Source organism: Miscanthus floridulus, chromosome 8 (genome assembly GCF_019320115.1).
Source record: "Miscanthus floridulus cultivar M001 chromosome 8, ASM1932011v1, whole genome shotgun sequence".
In the NCBI taxonomy this organism is placed as follows: Eukaryota; Viridiplantae; Streptophyta; class Magnoliopsida; order Poales; family Poaceae; genus Miscanthus; species Miscanthus floridulus.
Genome location: NC_089587.1, coordinates 149975497 through 150001173, shown reverse-complemented (window position 1 = coordinate 150001173; position 25677 = coordinate 149975497). Strand labels below are relative to the sequence as shown.

Below are 25677 nucleotides of genomic sequence, written 5' to 3'. Positions count from 1 at the left end.
TTTAGATGAGTAGATGTCCACACCCTTGCACTAATAAACCTCATCCCCCTATATATTCAATCACATGGAAGTGCGAGGAGACTGTCAGATCGAACCCCAATCGAGCCTCACCAATAGAATGGATGCTAGGCGACAGTTCCTTGAACTTCCTGGTTGCCAGATTGTAGACAACATAGCGGTATAATCCATCAGCCCCTCGGCACCAGCATAGGATGAGGTCATTGTAGATATTTGAGATAGCTACATTATCCAAGGTGAAGGGCAAGAAGGACAAGGACGGGTGTTCACTGGTGACGCTGGTGTAGCGTCGACGACCTTGGTCAAAGTCATAGAAGAAGCCAGCTAGAGTCTAGGGCAGCACCTTATGGTTGTTGTAGTCCTTGATGAGGTGGTTCCAGGAGTGATAGACACATTTGCAGCAGAACAAGGAGCGGGCGTGGAGGCGATAGAGGATGTAGACAATGGCATCGTCCGTGAGGCTGGCCAGTGTGTTACTCATGTTGGGGGCTTCCTTCATTTCGTCTATGTGTAGTAGGATGAGAGCTTCCTCAGTAATGAGATCACTGTAGAGGAAAATAATCCAACAAAGATCCATCAATGAAGTCCACAACTCATACCAAAGTGCAACTTTAACAACCATTAACAATTTTTATGGTACGACCTCAAACAAATTTAGAGTAGCACCACATAGATATATATAACTCAAACTAGAGTAGCAGTTAATGGAGTTGTAACCATTACAATTCTAGATAAATCAAGTCTATCCATCACACTTACAATCAATACATGAGCTCAGAGCTTCTTCTATAGGAGACAAACAAAGATTAAGAGGACGACAATTACAACAGTTTTGAAGGCAGAAGCAATGGGCCTGTTTGTTTGCCTAGACAGGTAGGTATAATCAAGCAAGCACTTCACAATTAATAGGCCTAGTTGCACATAGGCATTTACAGTAACAAAACTAAACATATGTAGAAAACCAAGACATCAGCAGAAAACCAACCAGTGCCACCTCCTAGTTCTTTTCATCAATATATCATTGGCCTAACTAGATTTCCAATGCTAGAATATTTCTTGTATACCTCATGTTCAAGCAAGAACCAAAACAGTGAAGCAAACAGGAAAAGACGAGAAAGGAGACCTACAGATCAGATCCGTCGCCTCTGCCACAGCACACAACAGACATGGACACCAATGCCACCACGCTGCACTGGCAAGCCCCGCCGCCTAGCCTCCAAAAGGATGTTAGAGCCACCATAGCACATCGGGGATCCTTTGCCGCTTCCACCGCTAGTCTAATGAGCACATATTTATTTCCACTTGAAGGGGAAATATCCAATATAGGTCAACCTGTAGGGCATCCACATAGAGAATATAATATTATAATGACTCTAAAGACATGTCAATACAACCAGGCATCTAGCACAATGGTAAAGACCATGCATTCCTTCCTCTGGGTCTTGGGTTTGACCCCAAGGCATTGAGTTTTTTTTGAATTTATTAGACCCTAGTGGCACAAAAGGTACTAGTGACACCCAAGCTGTCGAGTCCCATAGATCGGATGGAGATGGAGAAAGGTCCCACAGGTACACATGACACATGAGCCATCGGGTCCCATAGGTACACATGACACACAAGTTGTCGGGTCCCACATGTCAGATGGAGATGGAGAACGGTCCCACAGGTACACGTGACACGTAAGCCGTCGGGTCCCACAGGTCGGATGCTAAAGGGTCCTGTAGGTACACGTCAAATGGAGAAAGTACCAAGCAAAGACTTTTATGATGAATTCCAAGCATCACGGATGAGTAACTATAGGTCCCACAGGTACACATCGGATGGAGAAGGGTCCCATAGGGACACGTCGCATGGAGAAAGGATTGAGCGAAGACTTTTATTATGAATTGCAAGCATCACGGATGAGTAACTACAGGCCTCACAAGTACACATCGGATGAAGAAAGTACCATGTGGAGATCTATGATGAAGTGTCGTTCATTACAGATCAAATATTGTTTATCATAGATGTGTAATTAGTTCAATAACAAGCCCTGTTCGTCAAAGTATTAAAGGAGATCATGACAGATGAGTCGCACGAGTGATCTGTGACGAAACCCTGTGCTCTTCTATGACGTTTTTTGTGACGATGCCTGATTTCATCATAGATAGGGAAGGTTGGAGGATCATCACCACTGATCAAAGATGAAACAGAAATATTTGTCATAAAAAGCAATCTTCTATGACAGTTTTGTATTCGTCATTAAATTTTTTGTCATAGAAGTGGATATTTCTAGTAGTGAAGGCAACAATGAAGAGGAAGCAAGACTATGATCGATAGACCAATAAGACCATGCAAAGCTATGAAGTAGATCATATCATTCATGAAAGATAAGTCAAGTGCTGATTTATGTTGATGATTAAGTAGCAGCTACGCCTCTATGTTGGGGTTGATAAGGTAGTATATATAGTTCTAATCCAGAGTAACTTGGAGGGTTTGGTTCGCAAACCTAAATGTTTAGATGACCTATCTGTAATGCATGGTCTTAAGGCGGAGCTTAATTGTCTGTTGGAATGTATCGGCTTTAAGCCCGGAAGATCTGATATCTAGTAAATTTGGATGTCGGTACTTCGACTAAGCAACAATTAATAGTAACTCCGAGGGACTTTTTATATCCTTTAGTATTAATAGGAATAGGGATTTTGATGAAAAAAACCTCCAAAAGCTTCTTTAATTACTCCCTCTGTCCCAAAATAAGTGATATTTTAGGTTTGTTCTAAGTCAAACAATTGCAAGTTTGACCAAATTTATAGGAAAAACCATCAATTTTTATGACACCAAATAGGGAGAATATGAAAATATATTTCATGATAAATAGAATAATAATACTTATTTGGTATCATAAATATTAGGACTTTTTGTATAAATGTGGTCAATTTTGAAATAGTTTGACTTAGGAAAAACCTAAAACCTCACTTATTTTAGGACGAAGGGAGTAGATCTCTAAATTAGAACTATTGCCAACATCTATTTCTGGTTCTCGCTAACAAAGAAGGAGAACGGGGATGACTCTTCAAAGTGTGCACAAGATATATAAAAACTGTTGGATAGTGAAAAGTTATAGAGATCGATTTTTATTTTCAAATAAGGGTTTAAAGAGTTAGTTTAAGAAAGGCTCTTGGACATACTCTATGATGACCAAGGTGCATGTTCCACTACTAGAAATGTGAATAGCACTGTGTGTGCAAAAAATAAGTGAATTTTCCTATGAGTTTTTGTATTTTTCTTTGGGATTTTTGAAACCGGTATATTAATGACTAATTTCCATGTGTGTATTGAAAAAATGCACAGAAAAATTTATCACCCATAGGACAATTCACGTTTCTAGTAGTTAGTCTTAGCTTGCAGACCGCAGACAACACGTAGCTAGAGAGCCACCAACAAAGCTTGTTTCAACTTCCTTTTACCCTGAAACCATTGCCAAGACGCGCATATCTATCTGTATGTTACACTGAGTTACAAGACGGTTATCCATGTTAAAATATGATATTTACAACAAAGCTGGACTCGCACACACTGCATGCATGCATATCATGCATGTGATGCTAGTTGTCAACTAGTGAGATAAAGGAGCTTATTGAATATATATGAGATATGACATAGTCTCATATGGCTAGGAGGATAAGGTCAAGGCGAGGCTTGGCTATGAAGGACCAGTTGTAAGAGTGATGGGCAAGCTGTAGGCTCAGGTGCAATGGACGATCGAGGTGGTGAAGCGCGAATAGAGGGCTTGGTGCCGTTGGACCAAGCCAACAATGAAGAAGAAGCAAGACTATGATCGATAGACCAATAAGACCATGCAAAGGTATGAAGTAGATCATATCATTCATGAAAGATCAAGTCAACTGTTGATTTATGTGGATGATTAAGTGGCAGCTACACCTCTATGCCGGGGTTGATAAGGTAGTATATATAGATCTAATCCAGAGTAAACTAGAGGGTTAGGTCCGCAAACCTAAAAGTTTAGATGACCCATTTGCAATGCTTAGTCTTAAGCCGGACCTTAACTGTCCATCGAGATATTTCGGCTTTAAGCCCGGAAGATCCGATATCTAGTAAATTTGGATGTCAGTACTTGACTAAGCAACAAATTAATAGTAACTCCAAGAGACTTTTTATATCCTTTTGATTAATAGGAATAGAGATTTTGATGAAAAAAAATCCTAGAATAGCTTCTTAATTACTCTGATCCCTCTATCCGAAAAGAAGTGATGTTTTAGATTTGTCCTAAGTCAACCAATTTCAAGCTTGTCCAAATTTATGGGAAAACCCATCAATATTAATGACACCGAATAGGTAGAATATGAAAATATATTTCATGATAAATTGAATAATACTTATTTGGTATCATAAATATTAGGACTTTTTTTTATAAATTTGGTCAAATTGGAAATACTTTGAGTTAGGGCAAAACTAAACCATCACTTATTTTAGGATGGTAGATCTCTAAATTAGTATTTCTATCATCTATTCCTGGCTCCTCGCTAACCAAAAGAAGGAGAACAGGGATGACGTACTCTACAAAGTGCGCACAAGATATATAAAAACTGTTGAAGACTGTCGACGAAATACGTCCGGCAGTCCACCGAGGGGTATGCCCACAGTAGTAGATGAATCGGTGGAGGTGCGCGTGAGGGAACCAGATGGTGACACAGAACGCAAGAGACAATGATTAGATAGGTTCAGGCTGTCAGCTTGACGTAATACCCTACATCCTATGTCTTTGTGGATTGTATTATGAGAGATGAGATGAAAACGAGGGGGTCCCTACCCTCCTTATATAGCCTGGGGGTAGGGTTACAGACCGGTTGTTTCTATCCTAGTCGGTTTTACAAGATAAGAAGTTACAGATATTACGGGATCTAGCATATCCGAGCAGGTTTCCTAGATCACTGAAGATCTTCTCGCAGTCTTGCAAGGCACGCCGACCTATGTCGTGCTTCACACGGCGTTATCTTGTAGGCTGGGCCTCCACTGGTGGCGTGGCCCATGCGCCGTCTTGTGGGCTAGACCACCCCTAGTGGCTTGGCCCATGTATAGCCCTACTGGTATCATGGGTTATACCCCCATAGTTAGTCCCCGAGCGCCTTGATTTGTTGAGCAATACCGTCTTGAGCTTGTCCGAGCTGTTGAGCATGCAACCGAGCTGCCGAACATGCCATCCGAGCTATTTGAACATGCGCTTGAGCTATTTGGGCATGTGTTCGAGCTGTCTAAGCATGAGTCTGAGCTGTTCATCTAGATGCTGGAGCCAAGCACACTCGAAGCCAAGGTTTGTCAGAAGGATGTAAGGAGCTCAAGTAAAAATTTTGAAAGTGTCAATCTTAGGTTAAGTGTGCCCACTTAGGTTCCAGGCGTCGAATTTGGTCACGTGGCTTCCTTGACATAGCGTGGACGAACTTAGCCGCTTTGAAGAGATCTAAATCAAACAAATAAGCATATTCACTGCAAGGTGAAGTATGCCCACTTAGTCCCCAAGCCTAGCACTAGGTGAAGTAGTCTCATGGTGCCAGAGTCCAAAGTAGTAGTCTTCAGGGGCTGAACCAGTTCCCAGCTTAGCTGAAAAAATAGTACAATCTTCGCTAGATGAGGTGTACACACGTAGTCCCCAAGCTCGCTGGAAGATTATGAAGAAATCATATAGTAGGGCCAGAGAAAGAAAATATCATGTCGTAGCAACGCTTAGCGCTGAATATCAACCCATGTTTGACACAGTTTGACGCAGTGGCCCATCAGGCCCATTCAGCGGGCCAACAGCGTGTGGAGACATCAGGAGAGAATGTGGCGCGACGGGTGTGGTTTCCCAAAAACCCTAGAAGGCGAAGGGTCAGGGGTTGAACCATTATAAGAGCGCTGCGACCCCGACGCACATTCTCCACTTTCTCTCTGCCACTTCATCTTCTTCCTCACGCCCACACTGCTTCGCCTAGCAACTGCTACGCCACTAGAGCGACCACAAGCATGCAGCCTCCTCTAGGCGATGGATTTGTTAGATGGCGCCCAAAAGAAACCGCTGCGGTTCGAGTAGAGCATCACGTGAGCTCAATCACGCTGGGGAAATGGTGGGGTCTATCAGCAATGAGGCGGTGCTCAATCGATTGGTGGAGGACGGTATGTTGCCTGATAGGATGATAGCAGGATGGCGTCTGGCTCGTGGTGAGAGCTTTTCGACTCCTCACGGTGATGAATTAGTAGTTTTTGAAGATTATTTCTATTGAGGATTTGGTGTTCCAATCCATCCATTTCTCTGTGGATTGATTGACTATTATGAGTGTAGTCTTTGCAATCTAGGCCCAAATTCCATCCTTTATGTCTCTATCTTCATCCATTTCTATGAGGCTTATCTTGGCATTCTTCCACATTTTGATCTCTTCTGCCACTTCTTATGTTTGAAAGCCCAGGGGGATCTAGATCGAGGATCGTAGGCAGCGCATACTTGCAGCTTTGGGACAGGATGGTTGGCCAATACAGTGCCACCCCATTGAACACAAATGTAAAGTATTGGGCGCAACAATGGTTCTACATGCCACAAGGGAACACTATGTGGCACGTGACATTGATCAAATTCCCGTGAGAAACACCAAGTGGTCGGAGAGACCTAGTGCTAATGGGATGGAGCAAGTGATGAAGCTATTGGCACTGATCAACCAGAGAAGGGTGGATGGGGACATAGTGGTGACAAACTTCACTTTTCGGCCATGCCAACCCAGCAAGGAGAGAACACATCCTAGATATGAATTCTAGGGAGATACTGATGGACCCATGAGGTGCCCGAGCCGATTAATCAGGATGAAGTCATGCGGTGAATTGGAGTGTTGTTTAACCTCGCGGGGCATCATAGGATCGACAATCAGCAGATGGCCTTTAGTGTAGGGACCCTCCCACCATAGGTAAGAGTCTTCTTTTTAGTTTTGCTTGATCCCTTATCTATTGCAATTGCAATATACTCATTCATTTTCCAATAGATTCGTGGGTAGGATCGATCGGTATACTACTCGGCGGTGCCATTAACTGACTGGTCGAGGGTGTTGATGCCCGGCCAAGCCGTCCTCAGCATCGATCTAGCCCAAAAGCTAGTAGGGATAGCTTGGCTGACCTTGATGACGGAGATGAAGACAAGCAGACGCCGTATATCTGCGAGAAGCTCTAGGGGAAGTGGCCAGCTGGCGAGGAGCCATCTCCAAAAAGAAGAAAAATAGCTAGATCATCTCATCATGAGGAGAGGCTGGTAACCATTAGAGCGTCTGCCTAGCCTCAAAAACAGTAGGTGGTGCTGTTGAGCTCATCGAACAATGATGGACAAGCAGCGCCTCCTTCACTGAGGGTCGTGATGCCCCCACCATCTACACCGGATAGGGCAGAGACGCGCGAGAGCCGATAGATGCAGGAGGCTATAGCCACAATGCCTAACAGCATGCGGGAAGCACCAGTAGCGATAGCTTGGGTGGCACCATCAACGATAGCCTAGATGACTACCACAGTCTCCGAGACCACGTGAACGACTCCAGTGGCGGTAGCATAGGTGACCATCGTAGTCTCTTAGACCATGCGAGCAACTTCGGTGGCGGTGGTGGAGACACCGAGTGGTTCAGCTACTGGATAGACCGGTTCTAGGTGGGGACGTAGGTTCCAAGCTATGCAGCAGGAGTCCCAATTGTAAGTGCCTTATTTATTTGTCATATTTCTTTGACACGGTGGTTTGCTTCATGACAATTTTTTTGCTTGTTATAGTGCGGAGTTGATGGAGGTCCTATAGCCATCGACTGCTAATGATGGAAGGCACATGGAGGAGCCAGCAGCTCCCCACACTGAGCAAGCACTAGCAAGGGTGGATCCGGTTGCCCCCACCGTGGAGCAACCGACGGTTGCGGAACCGACCACCCCTACTATGGAGGAGCCCTCAACAACTAGACCGACCTCACTTGGCGGCGGATTGCATGATGAGGGTGATCCTAGTGTTTAGGAGACATGGGATGCTGCGGCGACATTGAGTGGCCTTGCTGGAGCAGGTACGGAGCTTGCAGGGGACGCGCCAAGCAGTGCGGCATAAGGTCCACTCGTGGTTGCTGAACAAGCATCATCTGTAGTGGTGTCAATGGCGGGAGTGGCACTCGGACGCTCTATCCAAGCACAGCAGCAGCCAAGGAGGGCACCTTTTGGTGGCCGCCTTGGAGATCGAAGAGATAGTGTGGGAGCCCACCCCGCCTCCCCAACTCCTCCACACGGTCATTCAGCATGGCAAAGAGTTTGAGATGCTGGAGGAGGTGGAGGCAAGTGCAGAGACAAAGAAGCTAAGGGCTGATCTAACATTGATGATGGGCCGTATTGAGGTACGCCTAAAGAGATCTTCTTTGTACTGTAAAGAGCGCAGTCTATTAATCCATTTGCATGCTACAGAATGTGATGAAGGTGTCTAAGCAGTGCCGACAGCAGCTGGAGGAGATGACGTCGGTACTAGAGGAGAACAAGAGCCTGCAAGCATTGGTGAAAGACCTCCAGGCACGCCTACTCCAAGAGCGCCACCACAGGGAAGACCTGGAGGTGAAGGTTCTAGCGTTGAAGAAGGAGCGCCAGCAAATGGAGGTGGAGGGCCAGTCGAGCACTGATTGGCCGAAAGGTAGGTCTTGGAATTTCGCTTTGTCGATATTCAGCATTGTGAGATGTCTAACTGTTATACATAGAACTGGAGATGGAGCTCAGCCTTTCTCATGAGGCCTTTGGCCATCTTCAGGAGGTAAAGGAGAAAGTGAAGGGGAAGGTTGAGAAAATCACTAAAGATCTTCGACGTGAGTGTTTTTCACACTATTTTGACTTGTGCGGCATTAAGCGCATGCTTAGCATATGGCTATCTTGTTTGTAGAGTATCAACACCTGGCCTAGGCGTAGTTCTAGGTGCTTGTGGAACAAGTGAAAGCCCATGATGACAAGCTAGAGACGATGATCGTGAGAATTCAGCCCATGCTAGACTACGTCGGTCTTGAGCAACCCGAAGGGGCAAGGCTGCCCGGCGACGGGCCGTACTGATCGGTTGTGGATCGTTTCCAGACGACATGGGCAGACTAGGCCAGGTCGTTTCAAGGAGTTCGCACACAGCACCACCCATGGAGCCGTCATCCACGCACTCGTGCAGCTATGGTTAGACTACCCTTCAGTGGATCTCTGATGGGTGGCGACGGGGTACGTGCAAGGCACGAATGCGGAGAAGATTGCCAGGCTAGAAGACGATGCGGAAGAGCCGGCAAAGAGGTTGGATGAAGATGTTGAGCTATTCGGTAAAGGGGGAGCAGTGCTCCGTAGAGTAGAAAAAACTCATGTTAAATCGTTGTGTAAAAGTGCTTAGCAACTTTTGTTGAACACTTGTTGTTATGGTATGTTTATGTTTATATTTGATATAAACCATTCGATCAGTAGAGTATAGCTGAGTCCCTAGCCCTAGCTAGCCTGTTAACCATAACGCGGGGCATATGGGCCGTGTGTGTGTGGGAAGAATAGGGCGTCACTAAGGAACCGCTGTCGACCACCCATGACGCAGAGGGCGGACGCTCATGCATATGTAGGGAGAAGTCGGAGATAGGGTCGTCTCTGGAGGCGTCCGAGCATCAACGTGTCTATTCGGACATTTGCCTTAAGCGTAGTTGGCATGTCATCTTTATGATGTACGCAGAAATAGAATCGCTTAGAAAATAGCATGAAGATAACAATATGGAGAAACATTATAACGAAAACTTTATTGAATACTCAAATATGAATGGTACAAATCTTTAAAAGGAGACCCTTCAAGGATAGAAACGCCTAAGAAGATCGATGTGCCAAGAATTTGGGACATCTCTTTTTGTAATAGAACCATCCAAATTATAAGAGCACAAGTACAAAAACGATCGCCGAAACGATCAAATTCTCGCACTTGAGCCCATATAATTCTGGTAGTCTGTCGAAATCACGAAGGATTTCAAACCAACTTGCATACAACCAAGATCGTACAATTCAACATAACACATCACACGTTACAACATTTCACAAACAGTTCATAGATAGATTACAACACATCAGAGTCATAGTTATTACAAACCAAGTCTTGCAAAGTAGCGGAAGCAAATAGTTTAACTCACACACACGAGTTCAAATACAAGTACCAGCTCTTTGATCACATCCCTCAAAAGCATTCAGATAAGATAAAAAGAGATCATGTCCGTGATATAGTCTTTGTCACCCTCTGGGTGGAGACAATACTTACAGAAACCCTGATAAAGAAGGTCATATGCAACAAGAGGGAAAAAACCCTGAGTATGAGAATGTACTCAGCTAGACTTACCTGTCGAAAACCAAAAATAAATGACACCAAGGATCATGCATAGCTTAATTTAGTGGATCTGGCTGACACTTTCTTTTTACGAAAAAGCATAAATAATAATGATCACCTTTTAACCTGAGCTAGCAGTGACTTTAAGCCATTAACCTGTCATCTATATTAGCACATGTACTAAGCAATCACTTGATTAAGATGCAAACATTATTAACCAAAGCAGGTATAAGCTGTGGCAACATTATCATCATCATCCATTTAACTATATCGTTAAATTAAGTGAATCTATGTTGCCGTTGCTCAGTCAAGTTCTCACTATCCAGGAGAGACGATGACTCGAATCGATTCCTATCCAGCTGGAGGGGTATTCCTAACACAAACCCTGCTTCCCCCGTCGGGGTCGCAATCAAGTCATCTTTGGTACAACTCCGGAGTTGCGGGTCCGGATAGCGCCGCATACTCAAGGGTGACACTCTGCTAGGAAGTGCAGGAATTTTAAGCACCTAACCCCTTGGACTCACGCCAATGTCCCCAAGCACATCCTTACTGCCTCCAGAATACACACGACCCCCTAGTTCCCGGCCTAAGTCGAACTACTAGGCTTCGCGTCGGAATGACTTATCTAGCCAGCTAAGTGTTAGGCTGCGTTCAACATGACATGAGGATGTACAGCGTATCGGTCGTTAAACAACATAGACGGAGTCACTATGTCCAACCCTACACAAGACTCCGCCCGGTCTTAATTCATTATTAACATGGTTCTTTTCCACAATAGCAAATATGGCCAACCATGACCCACCTCATCCTAAAGCTCGCAGGTGATAGGAACTCACCCGACTTCTACCGCACTAAGCCTGGCTAAGCATTTAACCCGTTCCTGAACTTAATAGGATTCAAGTATAGATATATCATGCAACAATTGGTTCCAACCAATTCCTATACTTAATGCATCATCAACAATAAAAGATACTCAAGATATTTGTAAAAACATGGGAGACTTAGAATGCTCCAGGGCTTGCCTTTCAGGAAAGAGGATGGGCGGTGATCATGGCACTCGAGCAACTCCTCCTCAGTGGGCTGCTTCGTCGGTTGCCTGAACCTTGGGTGTAACACCTCTGGTGTTTTGGCCTAGCACTAAAAATTGACATGTCATCATATGCATTGCAAAGCATTCATAAAGTAGAAAATTTTGAATGCATTCACTAATAAGCTTTATTTCATAATGTTGTTATTTCATGTGATGCGATTCAAAACCCTAAATAAAGATCATGACTACAAGGGTCAAAATTCATGTGATCATGTGAGGTCATGTGTCATTTGACTCAAATAACCCTAATGGGCCATGTTACTGGTCAAAAATCAAAATTTAAGTAAAAGGAAGACAAATCAAATTTGAATTCAAATTCAATTTATAAAAGTCCTTTTTGCCCCTTTTGGCAAATTCAAAATCCATGTGGAATTTGGGGTTGAGGCAAAAAGCAAAGTTGGAGATTATTTCATGTAGATCAACTCTGGTATTCAAAGTTTTTCAAGTTTACATATAAAATTTGGAGTAATTTTGAAATAATTCAAATGCTCAAATGCACCCCAAATTCAAATTTCAAAATGGAGGTAGAATTTGAAAATATTTCTAGAAGCAAAGTTGTAGAGTTTGAAAAATTGAACAACTTTCATTTTTGGAGATTTTCAACTTCTTTAGAAAATTTGTGAGTAATTTGAAAAATGGACGCAGTGGCAGTTCTGTAATTATTTAAAAATTCAAAATCCAACCGAAACAGGACGCCACCGCCACCGAGCTGCTTGCCGCCAACCTTCTTCGCCGCTTTCACGCGTGGTGACACGCTGCCATCGCCGTGGCATCTTCGTCATGTGCTGTCGAAGCTAGACGAGCTCCTCCCGGCTATAAATAGTCGTACCGTCGTCGTCCCTCTCCTCCTTTCCTGCCTCTGCTCGCCGCCGATGACCTCACTGCGCTCGCAAAATTCGCCGCCGTCGTAGCATCCTAAGTCAGTAGCATCCGCCAGTAGCTCCGCCTCGTCTTTTTGCTCCTCCCAAGCCTAATCGTGTCGCCCCTGGAAGTCCAGCGCCACCGTGCGACGTCGTCTTCCTCAGGACCGGCCGAAGCTCCACCGCGACCCACCTCACCGTGGCTAGGGTGATTCAGTACGTCTCCGCCTGCACCGAGTACACCCTCATGATCACGGTGAGCTCCTGAGCGTGATGCTCGCTCTTCTTTTGACTCTACTACACCGTAGCCATAGCTACGTTGACCGCCGTCGAGTCTGAGTCGCCATGGCCGGCGTAGAGTTCCATCTGGTGTGCCGGTTGCTGTTCTGAGGGTTGGGTTAGATTCGCGACATGGTGTAGATCACGTTGGTGCAGTCCATCTCACCGTAGAATCACCGCCGGCGCGTTTTGCCGATCGGAACTGACCACGCCGCCGTGCGTCTGCTTTGAGTCACTGACAGTGGGGCCTGGCTGTCAGTGCGAGTGAGGAAGAAGAACAGTGAAAATTTTTATTTTCTGAATTTGTGAATAGTGCTGAAACTTTGGGAATTTGTAGGAAATTCATGATAGCTCCAAAAATTCTGAAATTTTGTGTGTAGCTTCGGTACATGTTCTAGTATGATTTAAAAATTTGAAACTTGAAATTTGAATAAATTTTTAATGTTCAAATATTCAGTCCATTAATTGAAAAATGCAATTTCCATGATTTTTGTAGGTCACTGTATAATTCCAAAAATTATGAAATTTGTTTTGGTACACTAATTTGTCATGAGGAAGCTTACATAAAAATTTCAGGTAATTTGGAACAAGTTCATTTTTGGGCTTAATTCCAAATTAATTCAAAAATAAATAAAGACAAACCCTAAGTGTTTGATTAGTATTGGATCTTGTTTTGGTCATGTTTTGTGACTAGTAGGGTTTCAAGATCCATTTGGTCAAGTCACATGTGTGGTTCTTGATGGTAGGATTGCAAGTGGTTTTGTTGGCTTGCAACTGTACCGTGAAGGAAAATCATTTGCGGGGTGTTTTTACATTTCATGTACCGTGAAAGCATCATGTTTACATTATCATCATGTTAAAGCATATGTTATCGTTTCATGTAGAACCCAAGAACGAAACAATTCTAGTTGAGCAAGTTCTGGAAGAATCCCCGGTTGTCATGGGATTCGATAATTGTGGTACTGATCCGGAACCTGAGATCGTCAACGAAGGCAAGCCCTGGTTTATGCATTAAACCATTACCTTATTTACTTTGAAAAGTTTATCACCTATGTTACTTATTGCATTAAGTTGATCAATTCAAATATTACCTACTTGATGCATTGCCTACCTTGTTACTTGTTTACCATCCTTGAAGATGTTTTCATTTACAAAGGCGTAGAATGCTTAGTATGCTTTATGGTAGGATTTCAAAGTAAAAGTTTTGATATAATCAAAGATGGCATACTGGCCAAAGAAAGAAAGATGATAGAATGAACTAGAGACTAGTCGGGTGACTTACCTTGAATGTTGGGTAATGTTGCCGACTATGTCGCTTAAAGGCCACTCATTGTGGATCTTCTGAACGAGACACTTTGTAGTACTGGTCACATACTCCGGTAAGCCTACTTCGGCTAATCCGGTACTAAGACGAATGCCCACGCACTGGGAGTGGAGAGATGGCGGGAGTAGCGTGTACCCTCGTGGCTGGAATGTGGCCGGATTTGAGGTGTGCTGTGCTCTCGGGTGGCGTGGAGATGACTTAGTATAGGAGAATCCGATAGCGAGGTTGATATATGCAAGATTAAGTTCTACATATGTCGTGTGATAAGGAACCCCCAGCTGGGACTTGAATCAATTTGAATTGCCGGTGCTCCGCGGATATGGAGACTCGATTCATTACAGAAGCAATGTAGGACTGGTGAATTACTAAAACATGAGAAAAGAATGAAATGAGAAGGAATGGAATATGGGAAATGTACATTTAGTTTGAGATAATGAACTAAAAGGACTTAGGGGTAAAACTGGAAAATAGGATAAGAATAGTAAGCTTTTGGCAAAGTACTTTGAAATTTGCTACATCCTTACCTTGTCCCAAACCCCTGCATCTCTAAAGTCTTACACCCCGTTACGTCAGGTTAGTCTTGTTGAGTACCTTTGTACTCAGGGTTTGTTAACCCTTGTTGTAGGTGAGTCGCATGCGCAGGCTTGTTTTGGTCCCTGCTGCATGTCAGTGTTTGAAGTCGATGACGATGAGGAATGATGAATGGCCTTTGGACAAGGCACTAGTTTGTGTGAAATAAATAATGTTAATGTAATATTATCCCGCTACTATGGTTGTATGACACTTATGGTATTGTAAGTTTGAAAACAACTGGTTTGTAAACTATGTTATCTTAAGACTTCCGCTATCTTTTACTCTGATGTATATATTTGAATAAACTGTTGTAATTTGCAATGACTATGATTGGGATCCTATTTGAAAAGAGATTCGTGGATGATTCGGGTTTCCCGAGGACACCCGACAGACCTGTTGAGTTGTTGGGAACTCGTGTACGCTATCAAAGGTCTGTTGAGACAACGATAGGTGCACGTGGGCCTGATTTCTTAGGAGGTTCTGCCACAGCTGGTATCAGAGCAGTTCCCATCTAAGATCATTGTAGGTTACTTTGAAAAACCTTCAAAATGATTTGGATCAAAGAAAGTAAACTTGATATTTTAAAGTTCAAATTTCTTTCTTCTTACCTTTGATCTAGCCTCAATCCTGTCTTGTTTGAAAGTTTGTGGCGGATAATATGATTAGGTTTGTCCTATGTATTAAAAATCTTGTACTTATGATTATATAAATCTTTTGTACTTAGATTCGTAAGATCGATTCATGCATCATGCTTGAGCACTTTGCATAAATAATTCCCCTTAATAGTGGTTGGGTAAGTAATGTCAATCCCATTCTTGCTAACCTCTGTTATCCTTAAGCTATTCTTATAGTCCTACCCTAAATTCTACAGGCTATGGCAAAGACCAAGAAAACCGCACGCAAGTCCACGAGCTTGGTGAAGGTAGTGCCAAGACCCTAGGAGATGAAGGATCTTCAAGCAACCCCACCAACATCGAGAACCTTAACAAGGAGCTCAACACTCTTCGTCGAGCTCATGCCAAAGATCAAGAGGAGTTGGCGGAAATGCAAAGGGGCATCACCATGACCATGGATCTGCGGAATGATGCCTGGACACAAGAGGATGCGGCCAATGAACGCGTCCATGAGTTGGAGTTCTACGTAGAAGACCTGGAGATGGACAATGCTATTCTTCATGAGAATGTCCACATGTTGTACGCTCAACTTCATCCACCTCATGGGGATGGTGAAGTTACTGATGAAGAAATGATTGTAGCTCCAGGAGAAGTTGAGAATGAAGAAGAGGAGGAGGATCCTGAGGAGTTAGTGTACTTCTCAGATGAAGATGAGGTTTCGTCCGATATGGGCACGGATGCCGAAGACTGAGAGCTTGGAGTAGAAGTAGTTCCTTTACTGCTTTCCTAGAAAACCAGGATTGCCTTATGGGATACAAGATATGTAATATAAATAAGGACCCTTTGTAGTATGAAACCTTTTAAATGCTTTCAATAAAGAATAATGTAAGTAAACATGTTTCTCTAACAGATGCCTCGTCCTATCACCCGAACTGGTGCTAGTGGCTCGCACGATGATGATGAGTGCCCTAATCCTCCACCAATGCCTTCGACTATGGTAGATGCCATAGCCGCAGTCGTCAACACAACGGCAGAGAATGCTAGGCTATTAAGGGAATTGGCGTAGAACCAGCAGGCACCATACCCTAATCGTGGCCGTCGTAATAATGGAAACGACGAGTTAACTTATGTGGATTTTATTGACACACGTCCGCCTGTGTTCTCTAAGGCAGATGAACCTTTAGAAGCAGACGATTGGCTTAGGACAATTGAGCAGAAGTTTGAGCTGATTCACTGTACCGAGGTTCAAAAACCAAGGTTTGCGGCACAGCAACTTCGAGGAGCTGCTGGTGCCTGGTGGGCAAATTTAGTAGCAGTACAGCCCGCTGGTCACCAAATCAACTGGAGGGAGTTCAAGGATGCCTTCAGGGCACATTATATTCCAGATGGTGTGATGACCATGAAGTTAGAAGAGTTCTTGGCTCTTAAGCAAGGGGAGCAACCGGTGATGCATTATGTTGGGCGTTTCAATCACCTGTCACAGTACGCTATAGAGTATGTGAATACTGACAGGAAGAAGAAGAATCATTTCATGAGAGGCCTGAACACCAAACTTCAAACCATGATGGCAACTTGTGGTAATGTATCTTATCATGAGACAATCAACATTACTATCGCTTCAGAGGAGAATTACCGCCGACACAAGGAGGCGAAGAAGAAGAAAATATTTGCTTCCCGATCGTCAAGTGGAAAGCGTCAAAAGATGGTCTACCACCCTCAGAATCATGGCCGTACGCCATTTCGCCCACAACAAAGCCAAGGCAGGCAGCAGTTCTTTATTCGCCCTGCAACTAATATGCCTAATGCTCATCAAGCACTGCAGCAGCAAAATAATACAAATAATGCAAACCACAATGCTACTCCCCAGAATCATAATTTTCCATGCTATAATTGTGGTAAACCCGGACACTTTTCCCGAGAATGTCCGTATCCTAGGAAGAACAATCCTGATGCACCCAAAGCCCCTGTTACTCAAGCTCAGAATCAGTACAAGGGCAATGCTCAGAACAATCAGAAGGGTCAGGCTAAGAAGAAAACTGGAAGGGTCTTCTATACTCAAGTGGAATCTATTCCAGAAGGAGAACCAGTAATGAGGGGTATGTTTCCCATTACTAAGCATCCTACAATTACCTTATTTGATTCTGGTGCATCCCATACATTCATTAATCGTACATTTATTGTGAAGCATGGGATAGCTATTGGGGAAACAAAAGAGCCCTATCATATACAGTCGCCCGGGGGGACGAATTTATACAAGGGAGGTAGTTCAGCATGTACCTATTGATTTGGGAGGTTATGAGTTCCCTACCAATATGCTGATATTAAAGGATCAAGATATAGATGTGATCCTTGGTATGAATTGGTTAACTCAACACGGGGCTATCATAGATGTCCTGCGTAGAACCATAAGGGTAAATGTACCCGACAGCAAAACCCAACTTCTCATCCAACTTCCTTTTCCTAAGAGTACAGTGGAAACGGTCTGTGCAACTAGTGTTGAAGGAGCCGAGAAAATTTTAGTGGTATGTGAGTTTACGGATGTCTTTCCCGATGATCTGCCTGGTCTGCCACCAGACCAAGACGTAGAGTTCAGAATTGATCTGAAACCAGGAACAGCGCCCGTATCCAGAAGAGCATATAGGATGCCACCCAAAGAACTAGCAGAATTAAAAATGCAACTACAAGAGTTGTTAGACAAGGGTTTCATTCAACCCAGTTCATCACCTTGGGGATGCCCTGCAATCTTCGTGAAGAAGAAGGACCAAACCTTAAGGTTATGTGTTGACTATCGGCCGTTAAATGAAGTCACCATAAAGAACAAATATCCCTTACCCCGAATTGATTTGCTTTTTGATCAACTTGCAGGAGCTAAGGTGTTCTCAAAGATAGACTTGAGATCAGGCTACCACCAGATTAAGATCAGACGTGAAGATGTGCCAAAGACAGCGTTTACTACCCGTTATGGTCTATATGAGTATCTAGTCATGTCTTTTGGGCTGACCAATGCCCCGGCTCATTTCATGTACCTAATGAACTCAGTTTTCATGCCCGAGTTGGATAAGTTTGTAGTGGTGTTCATTGATGACATCCTTATCTATTCTAAGAGCAAAGAGGAACATGCGAAACATCTCCGTATTGTTCTACAAAGATTAAGAGATCACCAACTATATGCCAAATTCAGCAAATGTGTGTTTTGGTTAGAGGAAGTATAATTTCTAGGTCATATGCTATCTGCTGAAGGTATAGCTGTTGATCCGAGCAAGGTAGAAGTCCTTAACTGGAAAGCACCTACAACTGTTCATCAAGTTTGTAGTTTCCTGGGGTTGGCAGGGTATTACCGTCGGTTTATCCCTGACTTCTCCAGAATTGCGAAGCCAATTACTGGACTGTTGAAAAATCAAACTAAGTTTGTATGGTCAACAGAATGTGAAGAGGCCTTTCAGACATTGAAGAAGTTGTTGACAACTGCACCAGTATTAGCACAACCTGATATCGAGAGGCCATTTGATATATATTGTGATGCATCTGGAATTGGTATTGGCTGTGTTCTAATGCAAGAAGGCAGAGTCATAGCATACGCTTCTAGACAACTCAAGAAGCATGAAGAACATTATCCCACCCATGATCTTGAATTAGCTGCTGTTGTTCATTCACTCAAGACTTGGCGACATTATTTATTGGGCAATATCTGTCATATCTATACGGATCACAAAAGTTTGAAATACATCTTCACCTAGTCAGAATTGAATATGAGGCAAAGAAGATGGTTGGAACTTATTAAAGATTATGATTTAGAAGTGCACTATCATCCGGGCAAGGCTAATGTGGTTGCCGATGCCCTGAGTCGCAAGAGCATTGTCATTGCCTAATTGTAGAACCTATGCAGCGAACATTGTGTCAAGAGATGGAGCATCTGGATTTACAAATCATAGAACAAGGTTCCCTGTCCAATATTGTAGTTGAGTCCACTATCAAAGATCAAATCATTGCTGCTCAACAGAAAAGTAAGAGCATAGCCCATATTAAGGATAAAGTCAGATCTGGGAGACCAACATGTTTCAAGATTGATGAATCAGATATCGTATGGTTCAAGGATAGATTGGTAGTACCCAAAAATCCAGAGCTGCGAAAGCAGATTCTTGACGAAGCTCATTCTACAAGATACTCCATTCATCCGGGTAGCAATAAAATGTATCATGATCTGAGAAAGAGATATTGGTGGACCAAAATGAAAATAGAAATAGCTCAATATGTGGCCAAATGTGATATTTGTCAGAGAGTCAAAGTAGTTCATATGAAGACTGCAGGTCCATTACATTCGTTGCCAGTTCCATCTTGGAAGTGGGAAGATATTTGTATGGACTTCATCGTGGGATTGCCCAGGACATCTGCAGGCTACAATTCAATATGGGTTATTGTGGATCGTCTAACCAAGATAGCTCATTTCCTACCAGTCAGAGATAAATATCGAGCGGAGCAGTATGCCAAGCTTTATCTTGATAGAATCTTTAGTCTGCATGGGGCACCCAAGACCATTGTCTCTGACAGAGGGTCATTGTTCATATCCAAGTTTTGGAAAAGTCTACATGAGTCTTTAGGAACTAAACTTATCCGTAGTTCTACTTATCATCCGCAAACAGATGGACAGACTGAAAGGGTAAATCAAATTCTTGAAGATATGTTGAGAGCATGTGTTCTTTCTTTTGGTGCTAAATGGGATGAATGCCTTCCCTTAGCTGAATTCTCGTATAACAATAGCCATCAAGAGAGCATTAAAATGGCACCATTCGAGGCACTGTATGGCCGTAGGTGCCAAACACCTTTAAATTGGTCAGAAGCTGGAGAACGTTGGTTCTTTGGACCGGATGTGGTCAAGGAAGCTGAAGAGAAAGTTAAACTCATACAAGCTAATAAGAAGGTAGCTCAATCCCGATAGAAAAGCTATGCTGATAAGAGGAGACGACCGCTAGAATTTATAGTGGGAGATCATGTCTACCTCAAGGTATCGCCAATGAAAGGAGTTTATCGTTTTGGGATTTGGGGAAAGTTGGCGCCCCGTTATGTCGGTCCTTTTTAGATCCAACAATGATGTGGACCAGTCGCCTATCGCGTCAAGCTACCAGATCACATGTCAGCGATGCATGATATCACTACTAGAAATACCCCCTGTAGTGATGCTTTATTTATGTGTTAGACACGTTTTATTTCGTCTCTACAAGATTGTTGGCACGTTTTTATAAAGCGTGTTAGAAGCGTCTTCGCATGGACCGTGTCAGGACTTGTAGAGACGAGTTCTCTAAGCGTGTCAAGGTGATAAAGAGACGTTTTGTAGAGACGTTAGTCGCATGCCTACGCATATTGATACACTTTTATAGATACATTTATACAACATGTCTATTTGTGTAGTTACATTATATAGCAGGGCTTCGTTATGTGCTAAGAAATATAGAGACGTTCTCATAGACACATTTATATTATGTGTGTAATAATGTAGTCACATTGTGTAGTGATGTCGTATTGTGTATTAAGAAGTATAGAGACGTTTGAGTAGATACATTTGTATTATGTGTGTACTAATGTAGTCACGTTTTGTAATGACGTCATGTTGTGTATTAAGAAGTATAGAGGCGTTTGAGTAGATACATTTATATTTTGTGTCTACTAATATAGAAATGTTATATAGTAATATAGAAACGTTATAAACCATTTAGTCATTAATATGATAATTATTTAATTTTGAGTCAAATATATAGAGATATTGTCTGTACAATTTAATGAGAAATGCAAGACCATGCAACACAAAGAAAATAAGCATACACAGCCATATGATATAAATAATTTGCTGCATTACAATGACTACCATCCACATAATTCATGACACAATTCTTGTTTAGATTACAAGCTCCTATGGGAGTAAAATATAAAACATAACGGGATCCCTCTTCGAATGCCAGCCAACAGCCCTCCTTTCTCGTACCATATAAACTAAGAATGTCATAGTTTTATATGGTCAGAAACTGTCGACTCGACTCTAACATTTGGATCAGCTCAAGTACAAAAATGAGATCTGTGTAAACAAAAAAAATCACATCTTGAATCTACTAGTAAAATGGATAGTCATATCCTTGCTCCTTTTGTTGACAAACCGTGGATGCAGATTGGTAGCAGCAGCAGATCTGCAACACAATTCTTTAGCAATATTAGGCTATAAATAATAGTGTTAATCCAAAAGTCTCAATTAATTTCACTGATAGAGAGCAAATCCATATTATGGTTAATATGATACAATCTATTGTGAAATACTTTTACCAGCTAAAGCTTTGCATAGTACAAAATCAAAAAAAGAAGGATATCAAATATAAAATCAAATTTTATGGTGCCCATAGAAAAATTCGAATAGGTCCTACCTCATTGAATTGGCATGTAATTAATCTCGGCATATTAGTCCAAAGTGATATGACTAGACTGCAACAATACTAATTGTCCAGGCGCCAGGGAATTGATAAGATGCAATCTGATCAAGAAAGAAACCATCCAGAAATTTTTATCTAGAACACAGGAATGGTTGCCCATAGAAAATTAATAAATGTGAGATAAAGAATAGCTACTACCTGTGTGTTGATCTAGCTTTATGGATCCTGGATATGGTCATTTGATTGATCCACCTGAACAAAAAAGAAACTAAAATATTACTAATCAAGAACTCCACTGGTAGGTGCCAAAAAAAAATCCCACGCAGGTGGGACGCGTGCGAGAATCTAACCTGATCTAAATCAGAAAATGTTAAATATACTATGCTTGGACTTGCAGAGTTGGATTATATCTCAACCTTAGCACATTGAAGTCATACTGCAATTTGCAAACATGTTTACCAGCCCAATACACTTCAAAGATTAGTGAAGAAAAAAAATTAGTCCCTAGTATTTTATCCAACAGATGCTGAGGAAGTAGTGTTCTACCAGATGCAACAGATTCTTGCAGAGTTTCTCCAAAAAAAAATTATGTTTAAAAGAACACACCATTCCAAATATCCAAGATTATGATTGTTGATCTGCAAGATTGATACTGTGTTAGTTTCATATGATACATGATAACTGAAATAGGAGCTCTCGCAGAATAATAAATCATATATCTTGGAAAAAATTAAGGTAGCCAGACCTTGCCAAGAACACAATATTGTGATTACTTTCTTAACCCTTTGACTTAGGCAAATCTGCACACAAGGAAATAAATTCAGAAGATATACACAGGAAGTTCAGAGTATTCACTACGAAAAAAACCAGTTCAATCAAGAAACATACAAAAGAATTGGGGACGTTAGGGATTGGTAATTCGGTGCATTTGATTGAACCTCTGCACGGCCACCATATCACAATCTATGGTCTATTAAAAAAATAAAAAAAACAAATCAAGAATCTGACAGGGATAAGGAAATTTTGACGAAAAGAATGAAAGGATCAAAGAGAATTTAGGGTTTCGAGATATGACAGACAGGTAAAATACAAATCGCCTGCTAAGACTGTATGAAGAAAGGAGATAATACCTCATGATTGGCACCGTCGACTGGAGCAGAATGGCTGCAGTGATCTAAGGAGATGACGAGGACTCCCTTCAGATCCTAGCGGCACCGACTCGATGGATCTCTGATATGAAGAAATTCCTGCACGGTAAAGAGCAGATGGCTGCATTAATCTGAGGACTGAGGAGATGACGGGATTCCCTTCAAATCCTAGCGGAACCTCCAGCAGGGTAGAGAGCCTATGGTGAGGTCGGTATTGATTGAACTAACGATTCAGGGGGGATGGCTGCAGTGGGGTGAGGTACGGCACCATGTTCGTCGTAGGGAGGGACGATGAGGGTGTGCAATGGAAGAAAATAGAAAAAGGAACCACAATAGGGAGAGTTAGACGAGATCCACAATTAGGGGCAGTTCTCATACTATTTTACACGGTTTCCTCTAGCTTGTCTCTATGAAAGGTGGGGCCACTATTAGACTTCCCAATAATTACTTAATTAGTGTGGGGGTGTGAATAATCAGATTACCCGTGAGAGAAGAATGTATACGAAACCAAAAAAGATGGAGGGAAAGAAAGGCGGGAATCCAAAAAGCACGATCTAACTGAAGCATTTCATGGTCTTAACAAATTAAATCAAATTAAATTAATACTCCCTATCAAGCTAATCGAGTAAATATCCGAGTGCGAATTTGAACTTTTATATTAACATCTGAAAATTCAAAAAATTCATACTCATATTTGAATCCGAATTAAAAAGTATTATAACTTTTCGAGATCTACGACTTTCATTTTGGTAGTTCCTCCTGAGGTAGTTTATAAAATTTAAATTTCAAATTTGAGAAATTCAAATGCAGTTTTTTCTTGACAAGAAGAACTCAAATCAAAAAGTTATCAACTACAAAGTTTTATGACTTTTTGAGATCTACAACTTTTGTTTTGATTGTTTCTCCATCCGAGGTCGTTTGAAAAAAAATCAAATTATAAATTTCAGAAATCCAAACGTAGTTTTCCTTGACAAAATGATTTCAAATGAAAAAGTTATCAACTATAAAGTTCTATAACTTTTTTAGATCTACAACTTTTATTTTGGTTGTTTCTCCATCCGAGGTCATTTGAAAAATTCAGATTTTAAATTTGAGAAATTCAAACGTAGTCTTCTTCGACAAAATGATATCAAATGAAAAAGTTATCAACTACAAACTTCTATAACTTTTCGAGATCTATAACTTTTATTTTAGTCTTCTTTTTATATGACTTCATTTGAACAATTCAAAATTTGAATTTCGAAAAATAGCAACTTGAAACAATATTTTCAAAGACTAAATGATTTCAACTGAAAAAGTCAACAACAACAAAGTTGTAGAACTCATCAAAATCTACAACTTTTATTTTGGTTATTTGTTCATCCAACAAAGTGGTAGTAATATTGTTCACAAATTTTACATATCTCTCGTATGGTTTCATAAGCTATAATAGAGATATATAAATTTTGTGAACAATGTTACTATCACTTTGTCGGATGAAAAAAAAAATGATCAAAATAAAAGTTGTACATCTTGATAAGTTCTATAATTTTTATGTTGACAACTTTTTCAGCCGAAAATCATTTACTACTTCAAAATGTTGGTTGAAGTTAACATTTTTTGAAATTTAAAATTTCAATTGATAAAATAAAGTCACATAAAAATATGACCAAAATAATAGTTGTAAGAACAAAATAAATTGATAGAGCATTATTTTAGAATTTTTTAGAAAAAAAAATCATCAGATTTGAAGTTAGTATAAGGGAGAAAGACTAGTTACAAATTTTAGCTAGACATTAAAAAGAGATATCAGAGTTGTTCAACAATTTAAAAATTAAATTTTCAACAGCATTTTAAAGCAGAAAATGATTTCAAATAAAAAAGTTGTAAACAACAAAGTTCTATAACTTTTCGAGATCTACAACTTTTATTTTGGTCATTTCTCCTTCTGAGATCATTTAAAAAAATTCGAATTTTAGTACTTAATTTTTACTATTCGACGTCTACAAATCGGATTTTTTGGGGCAGCTGAATATCAAGCCGCCCCTACAAATTGAGTCATTTATAGGGGCGGCTGATAACAGTAGCAGTCCCTACAAATGAATTTGCAGGAGTGGCTCGTTTTTGCACCATTTGTAGCGGCGGCTTAATATAGAGCCGCCCCTAAAAACAGGGGCGTTGCTACAAATCTTTTCTGTAAAGATTAGTTTATTTTTAGTGATGGTTTTTAGAGATTTTTTGTTAGTGAATTATAAAATATAAATTTATTTTGTATATTATAGATCAAATAGGGTTGCATGGCCTATGTGGCAAGACTAGTTCATTTTTAGTGATGGGCGTGTCGGCCCTCCAGATGATGGGCTCCAGCTTTTCCAAACGTCGACCACGCTGTTGACATTCAAGAGTGTCCCAATAATGTTTATAGTCACCTCCAACAAGTTCTAAATATCATAGATGTGTTTGAAATTAATTAGCGTGACAAATAGCAAAAGAAACACGTGAAGAAGGCGAGCCACGCGAGCCCTAGGTCGGCTTAGCCGACTCCCCAAGTCAGCTAAGCCGACTTTTCAACTTCCACAAATGCAAGAATGGACTTCACTATTGTGTTTCTCTCATTGAGCTGATTGAAAAACATATATAGATCAGATAAATTAATTACGAATTTTGGAAGCTCTTTTCTTGAAGTTTCCAGTGTCATGTCGGCTTAGCCGACTCACCCTATTTTTAGCCTAAAAACAACCCGTCGGGCCCTATAAACTGTCTAGGCCGATTCCCAAGTCGACTAAGCTGACTTCTCTGCTATTTTCGAGCCGGTTTGGTTTTCAAATCGGTTTCTAACCGGTCTCTAGATCGGTTTAGTCGATCCCAAGAGTCTCTTGCTACGTGTTGAAGGTTGATTGCGACCTCGGGCATGCTAGCTCTTGTTGGTGTTTGATTTGGATCTCAATCCAACGTCAACACACGCCCTAGCTTTGTAACTTTTTTGGTCAGTTTTTCATCTTTTTCCCCGTTGTATTAACAGTTATTTATTATACAAATA

General features: G+C 41.6%; 1 long non-coding RNA gene across 1 annotated transcript; it reads right to left on the bottom strand.

The window, feature by feature from the left end:
• Positions 1 to 20993: 20993 nt before the first annotated feature.
• Positions 20994 to 22810, bottom strand: LOC136473684 (uncharacterized). The gene is made up of 7 exons (XR_010762714.1): positions 22641 to 22810; positions 22399 to 22480; positions 22256 to 22310; positions 22057 to 22148; positions 21709 to 21762; positions 21505 to 21611; positions 20994 to 21273 (listed from the first exon to the last, which is right to left on the bottom strand). It is a non-coding gene; the product is annotated as an uncharacterized lncRNA (long non-coding RNA).
• Between the last annotated feature and the right edge of the window lie 2867 nt (positions 22811 to 25677).